This window comes from Triturus cristatus, chromosome 2_2 (assembly GCF_964204655.1).
Source record: "Triturus cristatus chromosome 2_2, aTriCri1.1, whole genome shotgun sequence".
Classification (NCBI taxonomy): Eukaryota; Metazoa; Chordata; class Amphibia; order Caudata; family Salamandridae; genus Triturus; species Triturus cristatus.
The window spans coordinates 1,107,565,112-1,107,581,774 of record NC_140582.1 but is presented as its reverse complement, the minus strand read 5'-3'; the positions used below and the strand labels follow the sequence as shown (position 1 = coordinate 1,107,581,774).

General features: G+C 50.6%; 1 long non-coding RNA gene across 1 annotated transcript in view; it reads left to right on the top strand.

The window, feature by feature from the left end:
* LOC146863229 (uncharacterized) overlaps positions 1 to 16,663 on the top strand; it is a 104,870-nt gene that overhangs the window by 64,602 nt on the left and 23,605 nt on the right. Inside the window, exon 2 of the long non-coding RNA XR_014978573.1 lies at positions 16,209 to 16,330. This is a non-coding gene — a long non-coding RNA (uncharacterized LOC146863229). The remainder of the gene's footprint in view (positions 1 to 16,208; positions 16,331 to 16,663) is intronic.

Sequence of the window (16,663 nt, the reverse complement as noted above, 5' to 3'; positions counted from 1 at the left end):
ACATTTGGCAGTCCACGCGGCACCCCTTTACACTGACCTGCTCCCTGCTGAAGAGAGGCAACTACCTCGAAACACGTGTCCAGGGATGGCTAACGCATACACATACTGTTCTATTTACATTTTGTGGCATAGGCGTACCCGCCGTCGCCACTACATTTCCCACAGTCCTTTGGGGCAACTTGCTGGTGTGACGAGCGGTGTGCGACCTACTTTTCCTCAATTTAAACGGCTTCCTTAAGCTAACGGGCTGACGAGCCTTGAGTCTGCACCTGCGCGCCAGGAGAGGTACTTGACCTGCTTTTAATTACATTTGGCAGTCCACGCGGCACCCCTTTACACTGACCTGCTCCCTGCTGAAGAGAGGCAACTACCTCGAAACACGTGTCCAGGGATGGCTAACGCATACACATACTGTTCTATTTACATTTTGTGGCATAGGCGTACCCGCCGTCGCCACTACATTTCCCACAGTCCTTTGGGGCAACTTGCTGGTGTGACGAGCGGTGTGCGACCTACTTTTCCTCAATTTAAACGGCTTCCTTAAGCTAACGGGCTGACGAGCCTTGAGTCTGCACCTGCGCGCCAGGAGAGGTACTTGACCTGCTTTTAATTACATTTGGCAGTCCACGCGGCACCCCTTTACACTGACCTGCTCCCTGCTGAAGAGAGGCAACTACCTCGAAACACGTGTCCAGGGATGGCTAACGCATACACATACTGTTCTATTTACATTTTGTGGCATAGGCGTACCCGCCGTCGCCACTACATTTCCCACAGTCCTTTGGGGCAACTTGCTGGTGTGACGAGTGGTGTGCGACCTACTTTTCCTCAATTTAAACGGCTTCCTTAAGCTAACGGGCTGACGAGCCTTGAGTCTGCACCTGCGCGCCAAGAGAGGTACTTGACCTGCTTTTAATTACATTTGGCAGTCCACGCGGCACCCCTTTACACTGACCTGCTCCCTGCTGAAGAGAGGCAACTACCTCGAAACACGTGTCCAGGGATGGCTAACGCATACACATACTGTTCTATTTACATTTTGTGGCATAGGCGTACCCGCCGTCGCCACTACATTTCCCACAGTCCTTTGGGGCAACTTGCTGGTGTGACGAGCGGTGTGCGACCTACTTTTCCTCAATTTAAACGGCTTCCTTAAGCTAAAGGGCTGACGAGCCTTGAGTCTGCACCTGCGCGCCAGGAGAGGTACTTGACCTGCTTTTAATTACATTTGGCAGTCCACGCGGCACCCCTTTACACTGACCTGCTCCCTGCTGAAGAGAGGCAACTACCTCGAAACACGTGTCCAGGGATGGCTAACGCATACACATACTGTTCTATTTACATTTTGTGGCATAGGCGTACCCGCCGTCGCCACTACATTTCCCACAGTCCTTTGGGGCAACTTGCTGGTGTGACGAGCGGTGTGCGACCTACTTTTCCTCAATTTAAACGGCTTCCTTAAGCTAACGGGCTGACGAGCCTTGAGACTGCACCTGCACGCCAGGAGAGGTACTTGACCTGCTTTTAATTACATTTGGCAGTCCACGCGGCACCCCTTTACACTGACCTGCTCCCTGCTGAAGAGAGGCAACTACCTCGAAACACGTGTCCAGGGATGGCTAACGCATACACATACTGTTCTATTTACATTTTGTGGCATAGGCGTACCCGCCGTCGCCACTACATTTCCCACAGTCCTTTGGGGCAACTTGCTGGTGTGACGAGCGGTGTGCGACCTACTTTTCCTCAATTTAAACGGCTTCCTTAAGCTAACGGGCTGACGAGCCTTGAGTCTGCACCTGCGCGCCAGGAGAGGTACTTGACCTGCTTTTAATTACATTTGGCAGTCCACGCGGCACCCCTTTACACTGACCTGCTCCCTGCTGAAGAGAGGCAACTACCTCGAAACACGTGTCCAGGGATGGCTAACGCATACACATACTGTTCTATTTACATTTTGTGGCATAGGCGTACCCGCCGTCGCCACTACATTTCCCACAGTCCTTTGGGGCAACTTGCTGGTGTGACGAGCGGTGTGCGACCTACTTTTCCTCAATTTAAACGGCTTCCTTAAGCTAACGGGCTGACGAGCCTTGAGTCTGCACCTGCGCGCCAGGAGAGGTACTTGACCTGCTTTTAATTACATTTGGCAGTCCACGCGGAACCCCTTTACACTGACCTGCTCCCTGCTGAAGAGAGGCAACTACCTCGAAACACGTGTCCAGGGATGGCTAACGCATACACATACTGTTCTATTTACATTTTGTGGCATAGGCGTACCCGCCGTCGCCACTACATTTCCCACAGTCCTTTGGGGCAACTTGCTGGTGTGACGAGCGGTGTGCGACCTACTTTTCCTCAATTTAAACGGCTTCCTTAAGCTAACGGGCTGACGAGCCTTGAGTCTGCACCTGCGCGCCAGGAGAGGTACTTGACCTGCTTTTAATTACATTTGGCAGTCCACGCGGCACCCCTTTACACTGACCTGCTCCCTGCTGAAGAGAGGCAACTACCTCGAAACACGTGTCCAGGGATGGCTAACGCATACACATACTGTTCTATTTACATTTTGTGGCATAGGCGTACCCGCCGTCGCCACTACATTTCCCACAGTCCTTTGGGGCAACTTGCTGGTGTGACGAGCGGTGTGCGACCTACTTTTCCTCAATTTAAACGGCTTCCTTAAGCTAACGGGCTGACGAGCCTTGAGTCTGCACCTGCGCGCCAGGAGAGGTACTTGACCTGCTTTTAATTACATTTGGCAGTCCACGCGGCACCCCTTTACACTGACCTGCTCCCTGCTGAAGAGAGGCAACTACCTCGAAACACGTGTCCAGGGATGGCTAACGCATACACATACTGTTCTATTTACATTTTGTGGCATAGGCGTACCCGCCGTCGCCACTACATTTCCCACAGTCCTTTGGGGCAACTTGCTGGTGTGACGAGCGGTGTGCGACCTTCTTTTCCTCAATTTAAACGGCTTCCTTAAGCTAACGGGCTGACGAGCCTTGAGTCTGCACCTGCGCGCCAGGAGAGGTACTTGACCTGCTTTTAATTACATTTGGCAGTCCACGCGGCACCCCTTTACACTGACCTGCTCCCTGCTGAAGAGAGGCAACTACCTCGAAACACGTGTCCAGGGATGGCTAACGCATACACATACTGTTCTATTTACATTTTGTGGCATAGGCGTACCCGCCGTCGCCACTACATTTCCCACAGTCCTTTGGGGCAACTTGCTGGTGTGACGAGCGGTGTGCGACCTACTTTTCCTCAATTTAAACGGCTTCCTTAAGCTAACGGGCTGACGAGCCTTGAGTCTGCACCTGCGCGCCAGGAGAGGTACTTGACCTGCTTTTAATTACATTTGGCAGTCCACGCGGCACCCCTTTACACTGACCTGCTCCCTGCTGAAGAGAGGCAACTACCTCGAAACACGTGTCCAGGGATGGCTAACGCATACACATACTGTTCTATTTACATTTTGTGGCATAGGCGTACCCGCCGTCGCCACTACATTTCCCACAGTCCTTTGGGGCAACTTGCTGGTGTGACGAGCGGTGTGCGACCTACTTTTCCTCAATTTAAACGGCTTCCTTAAGCTAACGGGCTGACGAGCCTTGAGTCTGCACCTGCGCACCAGGAGAGGTACTTGACCTGCTTTTAATTACATTTGGCAGTCCACGCGGCACCCCTTTACACTGACCTGCTCCCTGCTGAAGAGAGGCAACTACCTCGAAACACGTGTCCAGGGATGGCTAACGCATACACATACTGTTCTATTTACATTTTGTGGCATAGGCGTACCCGCCGTCGCCACTACATTTCCCACAGTCCTTTGGGGCAACTTGCTGGTGTGACGAGCGGTGTGCGACCTACTTTTCCTCAATTTAAACGGCTTCCTTAAGCTAACGGGCTGACGAGCCTTGAGTCTGCACCTGCGCGCCAGGAGAGGTACTTGACCTGCTTTTAATTACATTTGGCAGTCCACGCGGCACCCCTTTACACTGACCTGCTCCCTGCTGAAGAGAGGCAACTACCTCGAAACACGTGTCCAGGGATGGCTAACGCATACACATACTGTTCTATTTACATTTTGTGGCATAGGCGTACCCGCCGTCGCCACTACATTTCCCACAGTCCTTTGGGGCAACTTGCTGGTGTGACGAGCGGTGTGCGACCTACTTTTCCTCAATTTAAACGGCTTCCTTAAGCTAACGGGCTGACGAGCCTTGAGTCTGCACCTGCGCGCCAGGAGAGGTACTTGACCTGCTTTTAATTACATTTGGCAGTCCACGCGGCACCCCTTTACACTGACCTGCTCCCTGCTGAAGAGAGGCAACTACCTCGAAACACGTGTCCAGGGATGGCTAACGCATACACATACTGTTCTATTTACATTTTGTGGCATAGGCGTACCCGCCGTCGCCACTACATTTCCCACAGTCCTTTGGGGCAACTTGCTGGTGTGACGAGCGGTGTGCGACCTACTTTTACTCAATTTAAACGGCTTCCTTAAGCTAACGGGCTGACGAGCCTTGAGTCTGCACCTGCGCGCCAGGAGAGGTACTTGACCTGCTTTTAATTACATTTGGCAGTCCACGCGGCACCCCTTTACACTGACCTGCTCCCTGCTGAAGAGAGGCAACTACCTCGAAACACGTGTCCAGGGATGGCTAACGCATACACATACTGTTCTATTTACATTTTGTGGCATAGGCGTACCCGCCGTCGCCACTACATTTCCCACAGTCCTTTGGGGCAACTTGCTGGTGTGACGAGCGGTGTGCGACCTACTTTTCCTCAATTTAAACGGCTTCCTTAAGCTAACGGGCTGACGAGCCTTGAGTCTGCACCTGCGCGCCAGGAGAGGTACTTGACCTGCTTTTAATTACATTTGGCAGTCCACGCGGCACCCCTTTACACTGACCTGCTCCCTGCTGAAGAGAGGCAACTACCTCGAAACACGTGTCCAGGGATGGCTAACGCATACACATACTGTTCTATTTACATTTTGTGGCATAGGCGTACCCGCCGTCGCCACTACATTTCCCACAGTCCTTTGGGGCAACTTGCTGGTGTGACGAGCGGTGTGCGACCTACTTTTCCTCAATTTAAACGGCTTCCTTAAGCTAACGGGCTGACGAGCCTTGAGTCTGCACCTGCGCGCCAGGAGAGGTACTTGACCTGCTTTTAATTACATTTGGCAGTCCACGCGGCACCCCTTTACACTGACCTGCTCCCTGCTGAAGAGAGGCAACTACCTCGAAACACGTGTCCAGGGATGGCTAACGCATACACATACTGTTCTATTTACATTTTGTGGCATAGGCGTACCCGCCGTCGCCACTACATTTCCCACAGTCCTTTGGGGCAACTTGCTGGTGTGACGAGCGGTGTGCGACCTTCTTTTCCTCAATTTAAACGGCTTCCTTAAGCTAACGGGCTGACGAGCCTTGAGTCTGCACCTGCGCGCCAGGAGAGGTACTTGACCTGCTTTTAATTACATTTGGCAGTCCACGCGGCACCCCTTTACACTGACCTGCTCCCTGCTGAAGAGAGGCAACTACCTCGAAACACGTGTCCAGGGATGGCTAACGCATACACATACTGTTCTATTTACATTTTGTGGCATAGGCGTACCCGCCGTCGCCACTACATTTCCCACAGTCCTTTGGGGCAACTTGCTGGTGTGACGAGCGGTGTCCGACCTACTTTTCCTCAATTTAAACGGCTTCCTTAAGCTAACGGGCTGACGAGCCTTGAGTCTGCACCTGCGCGCCAGGAGAGGTACTTGACCTGCTTTTAATTACATTTGGCAGTCCACGCGGCACCCCTTTACACTGACCTGCTCCCTGCTGAAGAGAGGCAACTACCTCGAAACACGTGTCCAGGGATGGCTAACGCATACACATACTGTTCTATTTACATTTTGTGGCATAGGCGTACCCGCCGTCGCCACTACATTTCCCACAGTCCTTTGGGGCAACTTGCTGGTGTGACGAGCGGTGTGCGACCTACTTTTCCTCAATTTAAACGGCTTCCTTAAGCTAACGGGCTGACGAGCCTTGAGTCTGCACCTGCGCACCAGGAGAGGTACTTGACCTGCTTTTAATTACATTTGGCAGTCCACGCGGCACCCCTTTACACTGACCTGCTCCCTGCTGAAGAGAGGCAACTACCTCGAAACACGTGTCCAGGGATGGCTAACGCATACACATACTGTTCTATTTACATTTTGTGGCATAGGCGTACCCGCCGTCGCCACTACATTTCCCACAGTCCTTTGGGGCAACTTGCTGGTGTGACGAGCGGTGTGCGACCTACTTTTCCTCAATTTAAACGGCTTCCTTAAGCTAACGGGCTGACGAGCCTTGAGTCTGCACCTGCGCGCCAGGAGAGGTACTTGACCTGCTTTTAATTACATTTGGCAGTCCACGCGGCACCCCTTTACACTGACCTGCTCCCTGCTGAAGAGAGGCAACTACCTCGAAACACGTGTCCAGGGATGGCTAACGCATACACATACTGTTCTATTTACATTTTGTGGCATAGGCGTACCCGCCGTCGCCACTACATTTCCCACAGTCCTTTGGGGCAACTTGCTGGTGTGACGAGCGGTGTGCGACCTACTTTTCCTCAATTTAAACGGCTTCCTTAAGCTAACGGGCTGACGAGCCTTGAGTCTGCACCTGCGCGCCAGGAGAGGTACTTGACCTGCTTTTAATTACATTTGGCAGTCCACGCGGCACCCCTTTACACTGACCTGCTCCCTGCTGAAGAGAGGCAACTACCTCGAAACACGTGTCCAGGGATGGCTAACGCATACACATACTGTTCTATTTACATTTTGTGGCATAGGCGTACCCGCCGTCGCCACTACATTTCCCACAGTCCTTTGGGGCAACTTGCTGGTGTGACGAGCGGTGTGCGACCTACTTTTACTCAATTTAAACGGCTTCCTTAAGCTAACGGGCTGACGAGCCTTGAGTCTGCACCTGCGCGCCAGGAGAGGTACTTGACCTGCTTTTAATTACATTTGGCAGTCCACGCGGCACCCCTTTACACTGACCTGCTCCCTGCTGAAGAGAGGCAACTACCTCGAAACACGTGTCCAGGGATGGCTAACGCATACACATACTGTTCTATTTACATTTTGTGGCATAGGCGTACCCGCCGTCGCCACTACATTTCCCACAGTCCTTTGGGGCAACTTGCTGGTGTGACGAGCGGTGTGCGACCTACTTTTCCTCAATTTAAACGGCTTCCTTAAGCTAACGGGCTGACGAGCCTTGAGTCTGCACCTGCGCGCCAGGAGAGGTACTTGACCTGCTTTTAATTACATTTGGCAGTCCACGCGGCACCCCTTTACACTGACCTGCTCCCTGCTGAAGAGAGGCAACTACCTCGAAACACGTGTCCAGGGATGGCTAACGCATACACATACTGTTCTATTTACATTTTGTGGCATAGGCGTACCCGCCGTCGCCACTACATTTCCCACAGTCCTTTGGGGCAACTTGCTGGTGTGACGAGCGGTGTGCGACCTACTTTTCCTCAATTTAAACGGCTTCCTTAAGCTAACGGGCTGACGAGCCTTGAGTCTGCACCTGCGCGCCAGGAGAGGTACTTGACCTGCTTTTAATTACATTTGGCAGTCCACGCGGCACCCCTTTACACTGACCTGCTCCCTGCTGAAGAGAGGCAACTACCTCGAAACACGTGTCCAGGGATGGCTAACGCATACACATACTGTTCTATTTACATTTTGTGGCATAGGCGTACCCGCCGTCGCCACTACATTTCCCACAGTCCTTTGTGGCAACTTGCTGGTGTGACGAGCGGTGTGCGACCTACTTTTCCTCAATTTAAACGGCTTCCTTAAGCTAACGGGCTGACGAGCCTTGAGTCTGCACCTGCGCGCCAGGAGAGGTACTTGACCTGCTTTTAATCACATTTGGCAGTCCACGCGGCACCCCTTTACACTGACCTGCTCCCTGCTGAAGAGAGGCAACTACCTCGAAACACGTGTCCAGGGATGGCTAACGCATACACATACTGTTCTATTTACATTTTGTGGCATAGGCGTACCCGCCGTCGCCACTACATTTCCCACAGTCCTTTGGGGCAACTTGCTGGTGTGACGAGCGGTGTGCGACCTACTTTTCCTCAATTTAAACGGCTTCCTTAAGCTAACGGGCTGACGAGCCTTGAGTCTGCACCTGCGCGCCAGGAGAGGTACTTGACCTGCTTTTAATTACATTTGGCAGTCCACGCGGCACCCCTTTACACTGACCTGCTCCCTGCTGAAGAGAGGCAACTACCTCGAAACACGTGTCCAGGGATGGCTAACGCATACACATACTGTTCTATTTACATTTTGTGGCATAGGCGTACCCGCCGTCGCCACTACATTTCCCACAGTCCTTTGGGGCAACTTGCTGGTGTGACGAGCGGTGTGCGACCTACTTTTCCTCAATTCACATATGACCTATATAAGATTGTGCGCCACGGAGTGAAGTGGCAATCTCCTGAGAACATACCGTGTGTACTTCTAGGACAACTGTACTAGCTGCAGCTAATAAAATCTGATCTTTTACGCCGACGGAGTGTCCCCGTGTCTCTGTGTAGCTGAGCAGGAGAACCCAGGAGATTAAGGCGTACCCTGCGCCGCCGGACCCAAAAGGTTCTGGTTCTTCACAGGGCATTGGATCACCGGAGCAACAGAGAAAATGACACTCCGGTGGCACATTGCCCTTGTAAATATGCTCCTGAGTTTTGGAAAGTAAAATGGCTCATGGTATGCAAATTCAGTCTTTGTCGCACCAAAATCTATATAGTTAGCATTTTATCACACACTTTACCCCATAAAATATATCAGGGAAAAGCAGTGGACTGTGATAACTCCCAACTCAGAAGTCCAATCTGCAGGGAATGGAATTTATCTCCAAACCTGGAAGGAAATAGGGCTTAAATGTAGTGTAAGTACATAGGACACAACCCACTTGTGTCCTGCTGGATGGCAGTCCTGCAGTCTACAGAATCCAGTCCCAATTTGGGGGGGTGGATGATCACTAACCAGCAGAACCTGAATGCTGGGAGGGGCATGATATGTGCTGAAAGATAAAATCTATCCATACGAAAGGTAATTTTGACCCTGATGCCATCTACCATGGGCTTCTGTATGTAACGCCAATACAGAAACAGACGTTCTAAATGGCTCAGTGTTGGAAGAATGCTGGAGAGGCGAGGATGAAAAACAAAGAGATCATAGGGCCCCAAACGAAAAGCGCTCGACACGTGCTTACATGAGGCTCCAGGAACACAAGGATCCTTGATAATTAGCACGCTCACCGCACACTTAGATGCAAGAAAAGTACCTAGCGCTTGACATGTGATCAGATGAAACACAAGGGGCCTCACACAAAGCCCACCACATGCTTTAGTTTACACAGGCGAAGTACAGTCCCGTCCTTCTACTGTAAATGCAAGCCAACCCGCCCCTCACTCATCAAGGGGCAGCGCTCCTCACACAGCTCTCCCAGCTCTTCTTCCAGGCAGGTTCCTTTCTGATCCAGAATGGATGCTTTTGAAGTCTTTGATTTCCCTGAGACTTCCAACCGAAGGCAAAGTCTACATCAAGACCTCGGAGATCTTCACAAGCAGGATACCACAGCAGGGCAAAAAGTGTCAGTCCTTTTTCTTTGCCCACAGATAGAAACAGCAACTGCATGCCAATCCACCCTCACACATAAAAGGGAAGTGCTCCTCACACAGCTCTTCTTCTTGACTGGGTCCTTTTGTTTCTAGAAGTGATCTAAACTTCTAGGGTTTTAGGTTTAATATTTATACCCCATTTTCTCTTTGTAGTCTTTGTTTAAGCGTCTCCAAGCTCAGTAAAAACCAGTTCTGTCCTCCCTGATCTGGCTTCAATACAGGAGGTGGAAACAGCATTTTTCAGAGCACACACAGCCTAGTTAGGTGCTAGTGAAAACTCCTCCTACCACTCTAAATGTAGAAAGGTCTATTCAGCCTGGCTATGAGTTACCCAGGAAAGGCTGGACACACCTCACCCCCCTTGTGACTGTCTAGAGGGAATGCATATCGCCAGCTCTTGTCACTCCAAAACCAGACAGTGAATACACAAACAGTAAGAGACCCACATGATGCTTAAGCAAGAAAATGGCCACTTGACTGAGACAGCCTTTCAATAGCGAAACACAAAATTGGCAGTATTTCACTATCATCACATTGGAAACACACCAGAACATGTCCCACCTTTTACATACACTGCACCATGCACATGGGGGCACCTTACATGTAAGAAATGAGAAGTTTAGAGCCTGCAAGTAGGTGCACTTGCCAGGTCGACATAACTGTTTAAAACTGCATGCACAAACACTGCAGTGACAGGTCTGCGACACATTTACAGGGCTACTCATGTGGGTGGCTACCAGTGCTGCAAGGCCACTAGTAGCATGTTATTTACAGGCTCTGGCATACTCAGTGCACTTTACTAGGGACTTACCAGTAAATCAAATATGCCAATCATAGATAACCAATCATAATCACAATTTACACAGAGCGCATCTGCACTTTAGCACTGTTCAGCAGTGGAAAAATGCCCAGAGTTCTAAAGCCAACAAAAACAGGTCAGAAATGTAAGAGGCAAAAGGCAAACAGTTTAGGGATAAACCTGCAAATAGGGCCAGGTCTAACAAATACCTTTCAGACTGTTGCTATTATTTTATTCAAGTCGTGATACATTTGTGTATTTCTTATGTTTAGAGGGAACAACTCATTAAATTATAATTGAGATTTGTCAGTGAATGAAATTAAAGGAAACGTAAATTAAATGAAATGAAATTTGTAGAGCATACTAAACCTGTAGTTGACACAGTGCTAAAACAGGCAAAACTCAAGCAGTCAGGGTCAGCACAGTAGTAGATATAAGAGAAAATAGCTGGGTTTTCAAATGATTTCAAATGCTGAACAGGATTCTAATTTGCCAGTGGCAAGCATAATTGAGCGCCGTCCCCATCTGATTTTCCGTAGTCTGGGAATAATCAGCTTCTTACAACAAAATAATCTGAGAGGCCTGCTGGGAGTGTACCAATGTAACTGCATTTTCAGTTGGCTAGGAACTGTCCAGTGCAGGGCTGAAAAAACCATACAAAGAGCTTTAAAGGTGATCTACTTTTTGATGGGAAGCCAGTACAGATAGCGGATCCCTTCTCTGACCGAAAGGCTTTTTGGAATATTAAGTATGAGGTGGGCGACCACATTCCGTGCAACCTGAAATTTATTAAAGGAAGAGCTGTTGATGTTGATATACAGAGCATTGCACTAGCACACATGCGAGGTGACCAGAGCACTGATGACTGATTGGTGCAGTTCCAAGGGAATATACAGGAAAATCTTTTTCATAGTCCTAATTATAGGGAAACAGGTGCTGGTAGGATGACTGATCAATCAATCAATCAATCATAGCATTTGTAGAGCACGCTACATACCCGTGAGGGTCTCAGGCGCTAAGGGGGGGGAGAGCTGCTACTGTTCAAAGAGCCAGGTCTTGAGGAGTCTTCTGAAGGTCCATAGGTCTTGGGTTTGCTGTAGGCAGATGGGGAGGGTGTTCCATGTCTTGGCGGCGAGGTGGGAGGATGATCTGCCGCCGGCAGTCACTCTTCGGATGCAGGGGACAGCGGTGAGGGTGCGGTCTGCGGAGCGGAGTTGGCGGGTGGGGGTGTAGAAGCTGAGTTGGCTGTTGAGGTATGCTGGTCCGGTGTTATGGAGTGCCTTGTGTGCGTGGGTGAGGAGCTTGAAAGTTATCCTCTTGTTGACAGGGAGCCAGGGCAGGTCTCTCAGGTCGGGTGTGATGTGGTTGTGGTGAGGGATGTCGAGGATCAAGCGAGCTGAGGCGTTCTGGATGAGTTGGAGTCGCTTCAGGAGTTTGACCGAGGCTCCTGCGTAGAGGGCGTTTCCGTAGTCCAGTCTGCTGCTGACGAGGGCCTGGGTGACCGTCCTTCTTGTTTCGATGGGGATCCTCTTGTAGATCCTGCGGAACATGAGGAGGGTGTTGAAGCAGGAGGAGGAGATGGCGTTGACTTGCTTTGTCATGGAGAGGGTTGAGTCGAGGATGACCCCTAGATTGCGTGCGTGGTCAGTGGGTGTCGGAGCTGTTCCTAGAGCAGTTGGCCACCAGGAGTCATCCCAGGCAGAGGAGGTGGATCCGAGGATGAGGACCTCCGTCTTGTCCAAGTTCAGCTTCAGTCAGCTGTTCTTCATCCAATCGGTGACGGCCTTCATTCCCTCGTGGAGGTTGGTTTTGGCGGTGTGGGGGTCCTTGGTGAGGAAGAGAATTAGCTGGGTGTCATCGGCGTAGGAGATGATGTTGAGGTCGTGCAGTCGGGCGACCTCAGCGGGCTGTGGCATGTAGATGTTGAACAGCATTGGGCTGAGGGATGAGCCCTGGGGTACGCCACAGATTTTCTCGGTAGCTTTGGAGTGGAAGGGGGGAGGCGGACGCTCTGTGTTCTGCTGGGGAGGAAGGAGGTGGTCCAGTCGAGGGCCTTCTCTTGGATTCCGGCATCATGGAGGCGTGTTCGTAGTGAATGGTGGCAGACCGTGTTGAAGGCGGCTGACAGGTCCGGGAGGATGAGGGCCATGGTTTCTCCATTGTCTAGCAGGCCCTCATGTCATCGGTGGCGGCAATGAGGGCAGTTTTGGTGCAGTGGTTGCTGCGGAACCCGTACTGGGATGGGTCTAGGATGCTTTTCTCTTCGAGGAAGCTGGGCAGTTGTTTGTTGACAGTCATCTCGATGACCTTAGCCAGGAATGAGAGCATGGAGATGGGAGATGGGTCAGAAGTTCTTGAGGTTCTTGGGGTCCACCTTGGGTTTCTTGAGTAAGGCGTTGATCTCGGCTTGCTTCCAGCTCTCTGTGAAGGTCGCTGTCTCGAAGGAGATGTTGATGGCTTTCTGGAGATGGGGTGCGATGGTGGTGCTGGCTTTGTTGAAGATGTGGTGCGGGCATGGGTCTGACGGGGATCCGGAGTGGACGGTGTTCATGATTTTGATGGTGTCATCGTCGTTGATGTTGGTCCAGGAGAGCAGGCGATTGGTGTGGATGGTGGTCGTGGGGGCGGAGGTCTCAGTGGTTGCCGGGGCGGTCGCGACATTGAAGCTGTCGTGGATGTCTGCAATCTTGCGGTGGAAGAAGGTGGCTAGCGAGTCGCAAAAGTGATGGTGGGATGTCGTTAGTGTTGGAGCTGGGGTTGGAGAGTTCCTTCACGATGTTGAAGAGCTCTTTGCTGTTGTGTGCTTTGTTGTCTAGGAGGCCCTTTTGGTGGATCTGATGAGGTGGTGGTGTCTGCGGGTGGCTTTCTTGTGGGCTGCGTAGCTTTCAGGTGTTCGTTCGAGGATCCAGTTCTTCTCTAGCTTTCGGCATGTTTGCTTGGAGGCCTGGAGGTCTTCCATGAACCAGCTGGCTTTCTTGCTGTTGTATCTCTTGGAGGGTTTTTTGAGCGGTGCGAGTGTGTTGGTGCAGTCGTTGATCTGCGGGTGGCTACGTTGGGGTCGGTTGGGTCTGGGGGGCGCTTCCGGCGAGCGTGGTGGATAGCTGGTCTTTGGTGACTTTGCTTTAGCAGTGGCGAGGCATCTGTTGAGTGCGGTGGGTTTCTGGAAGGTGAAGTGGATGCACCGGTGGTCAGTCCAGTGGAGTTCGGTGGTGTGGTTGAAGGAGACGTGGGGGCTTGCGGAGAAGACAGGGTCAAGCGTGTGGCCGGCGGCATGGGTGGGTGTTGTGATGAGTTGTCGGAGTCCGAGGTTGGCGAGGTTGGTGATCAAGGTGGAAGAGTTGGCGTTGTTGTTGTTCTCGAGGTGGAAGTTCAGGTCCCCGAGGAGGATGTAGTCTGTGGAGGCGAGGGAGTATGTGCTGACGAAGTCGGCGATGGAGTCGCTGAACTGTGGTCGGGGTCCGGGGTGTCTGTAGATGAGGGTTCCTCTGAGGGTGGTGTTGGGGTCGGTGTGGATCTGGAAGTGCAGGTGTTCGGCAGTGCTGAGGGTGTCGTCGGTGTTTGTTGAGATTTTGAGGGTGTTCCTGTGGACGATGTCGATTCCTCCTCCTACTCCGTTGGTGCGGTCCTTGCGGGTGATCCTATAGCCTTCCACCATGGCTATGATGATGTCGGGTGCCGAGGAGGGGTTCAGCCAGGTATCCGTCAGGAAGACGACATCTGGGGTGTTGGAGTCGAGTAGGTCCCAGAGTTCAACGGTGTGTTTGCAGGCGGAGCGGGTGTTGAGAAGGATGCATCTGAGGTAGGTGGGTTCTTTGGTTGGTGTTTGGCGGGCTGGATCCTGGTGAAGTTGCAGTTCCAGCAGGAGAAGGGTCCTTAGGTGCGCTTCGGGGAGGCCAGGCAGCAGGTGCGTGATCATCCAGCGTTGAGTGCGTGGAGGGTGCTGGAGTTGTAGTGGAGATGGGCGTTGTGGCGTTTGTGGGGGCAAGGGGTTCTGGCGCTTGGCGTGGTCCAGGCGCGGACGGGCACAGACGGGCTTGCCTTAGGCGAGCCTTCGGCGCACCAGTGGCGCGGCCGCCATATATGGGGCGGTGGGAGGGAGGAGCAGCTGGGAGGCAGGAGCGGGGCGGCAAATAGGTGAGCGGGGGGGAGGCGCCGCAGGGAAGCAGCGGCGGGAGATTACGGGGGTGCAGAGGGCAAGAGGGTGAAAAAAGGCAGCAGAATGGGGCAAGAAACAAGTACAGGCCAACAGAGGCAACAAAATTAAACAGAGGAAGCAAGAAAATAAAACAGAGGCAGCAAGTCACAAAACGGGGGCAGGCAGACACAGGCAGCGAGTGAGTCAAAACTCAGGGTGTTCTCAAAAATAATCCCAAGATTTTTGGCAGGCTTCACTGGAATTGGAAGTGTTCTGCAAGCATATGTCCACCAGATGTTGGACCAGATAGAATGCTGGGCACCAAACAATAACACCTCTGTCTTGTCTGCATTACGTTTAACGGATTTGTCTCTCATCCAGCTACTATTGCTGGACATACATAGGTTACACTTCTCCACCACAAATGTCAGGTAATTGGTGATGGACACAATAATTTCTGTGTCATCAGCATACAATAGTACTTGAAGCTCGAACAATCACAATAGTTCAGCAAGACAGGCCACATGCAGATTAACAACCATTGGTAAATGCAACAGGTTTCGCCTATGAGATTAATATTAATGTTTTATGTTGTTATTGTAAGTTTTAGCTTGGTAAGTAGTTTGCAATAAAAGACACTGAAACTCCATAAAAGTGTTATGCCTTGTTTATTGAGAAAGCCAATATATTGTGCAGTAACTGGTGGCAACATAATACATGATGATTAGGTAAAGGGCGCAGGACAAACAAAAAAGCATGCAGCAGCCAAGTATGTTTGAAATTCATGTAGCCACAGGAAGAATAGGTAAAGGGTGGAGGACAAAAAAACAAGCACAGAGTAACTTCCCTCTCTGGTAAGCTGCAGTACAATGCTCTCCTGAAAAGAAACATGAAAACCTGAGAAATATTTTCGGGCTACTCAAGTGGATGGCACAATAAGTGCTAAAGGCCCACTAGAAGCATTTAATTCACTGGCCCTCTGTATATTGTATACCACCTTACTAGGAACATATAAGTGAATTAAATATGCCAGTCAGGCATAAGCAAATTGTATCATGTTTTAAGTGGTGATCACAAGCACTTTAGTAGTGGTTAACTCTGGTGAAGTGCACAGTCTTAGGGCCAACAAAAATGAATTCAGCAACACAGGAAGTGAGAAGGCAGAAAGTTTGGGGGAAGACATCAGTAAGGCTCACATAAAGCCTAACCTCTCATTCCACTACAGGATGAATACCATTTGAGTTTTTCAGGGTCAGGGCCCAGGGGGACCAATGCATTGGTGTCTCTGTCGTGGTTGGTTGAGAAAAGTATTAGGAAGATCTCTGAGGGTGACTAGACAGGTGAAGAATAAGAGAAGATAGTTGCTCTCAAGTGGGGGGCTTGATCTGAAGCCAGGTACTAAAGAAACATGAGTGTGCAGGGGAAACCTTGTCAAGAAAAAGAATCCTTTGATAAAATATAACAAATGTTAGATTACTGAAGCTGTGAAGGTTGGGAATATATTCACCAATGCTATAAAAACAGAATACTTAAGACTTTGGAATTTTAACCCAGATGATCTTGTGAAGAGGTGTGAGAAGGCTGAAGATGTGTTGAAAGGATCACCTGGTGGCGGTGTTCCAAGTGGTCGTATAAAAGACTGAGAAAGTGTGGTGGAAAGGAGAAGTACAAGCAAGGTAAGAACACCTGTGTATCTGAGTGACTGCATACAGTGCTGATGAGTGAGATTGTGTGTAGCTGAGGGCTATATACATTTTAGTAATGTTATTATAACTATTGTATATTTCTTTTTGAAGTTTAAGGGGTGTTCAGTGAGTGTTTGAGGCTTAGGGTCACGTATATTTTAATGATAATCTTTTGTATATTTCTTTCTGCATTTGTACCAGTTTTGATATTGTTCATGTATTTCATCCTGGCTTTTGGCCCATGTAAATGTGCATTGCTCAATCACTTGCTCACCATGTCTTACTTAGGTTGTGTGTGTAGTATTGTGCCAGTGTGCCAACATA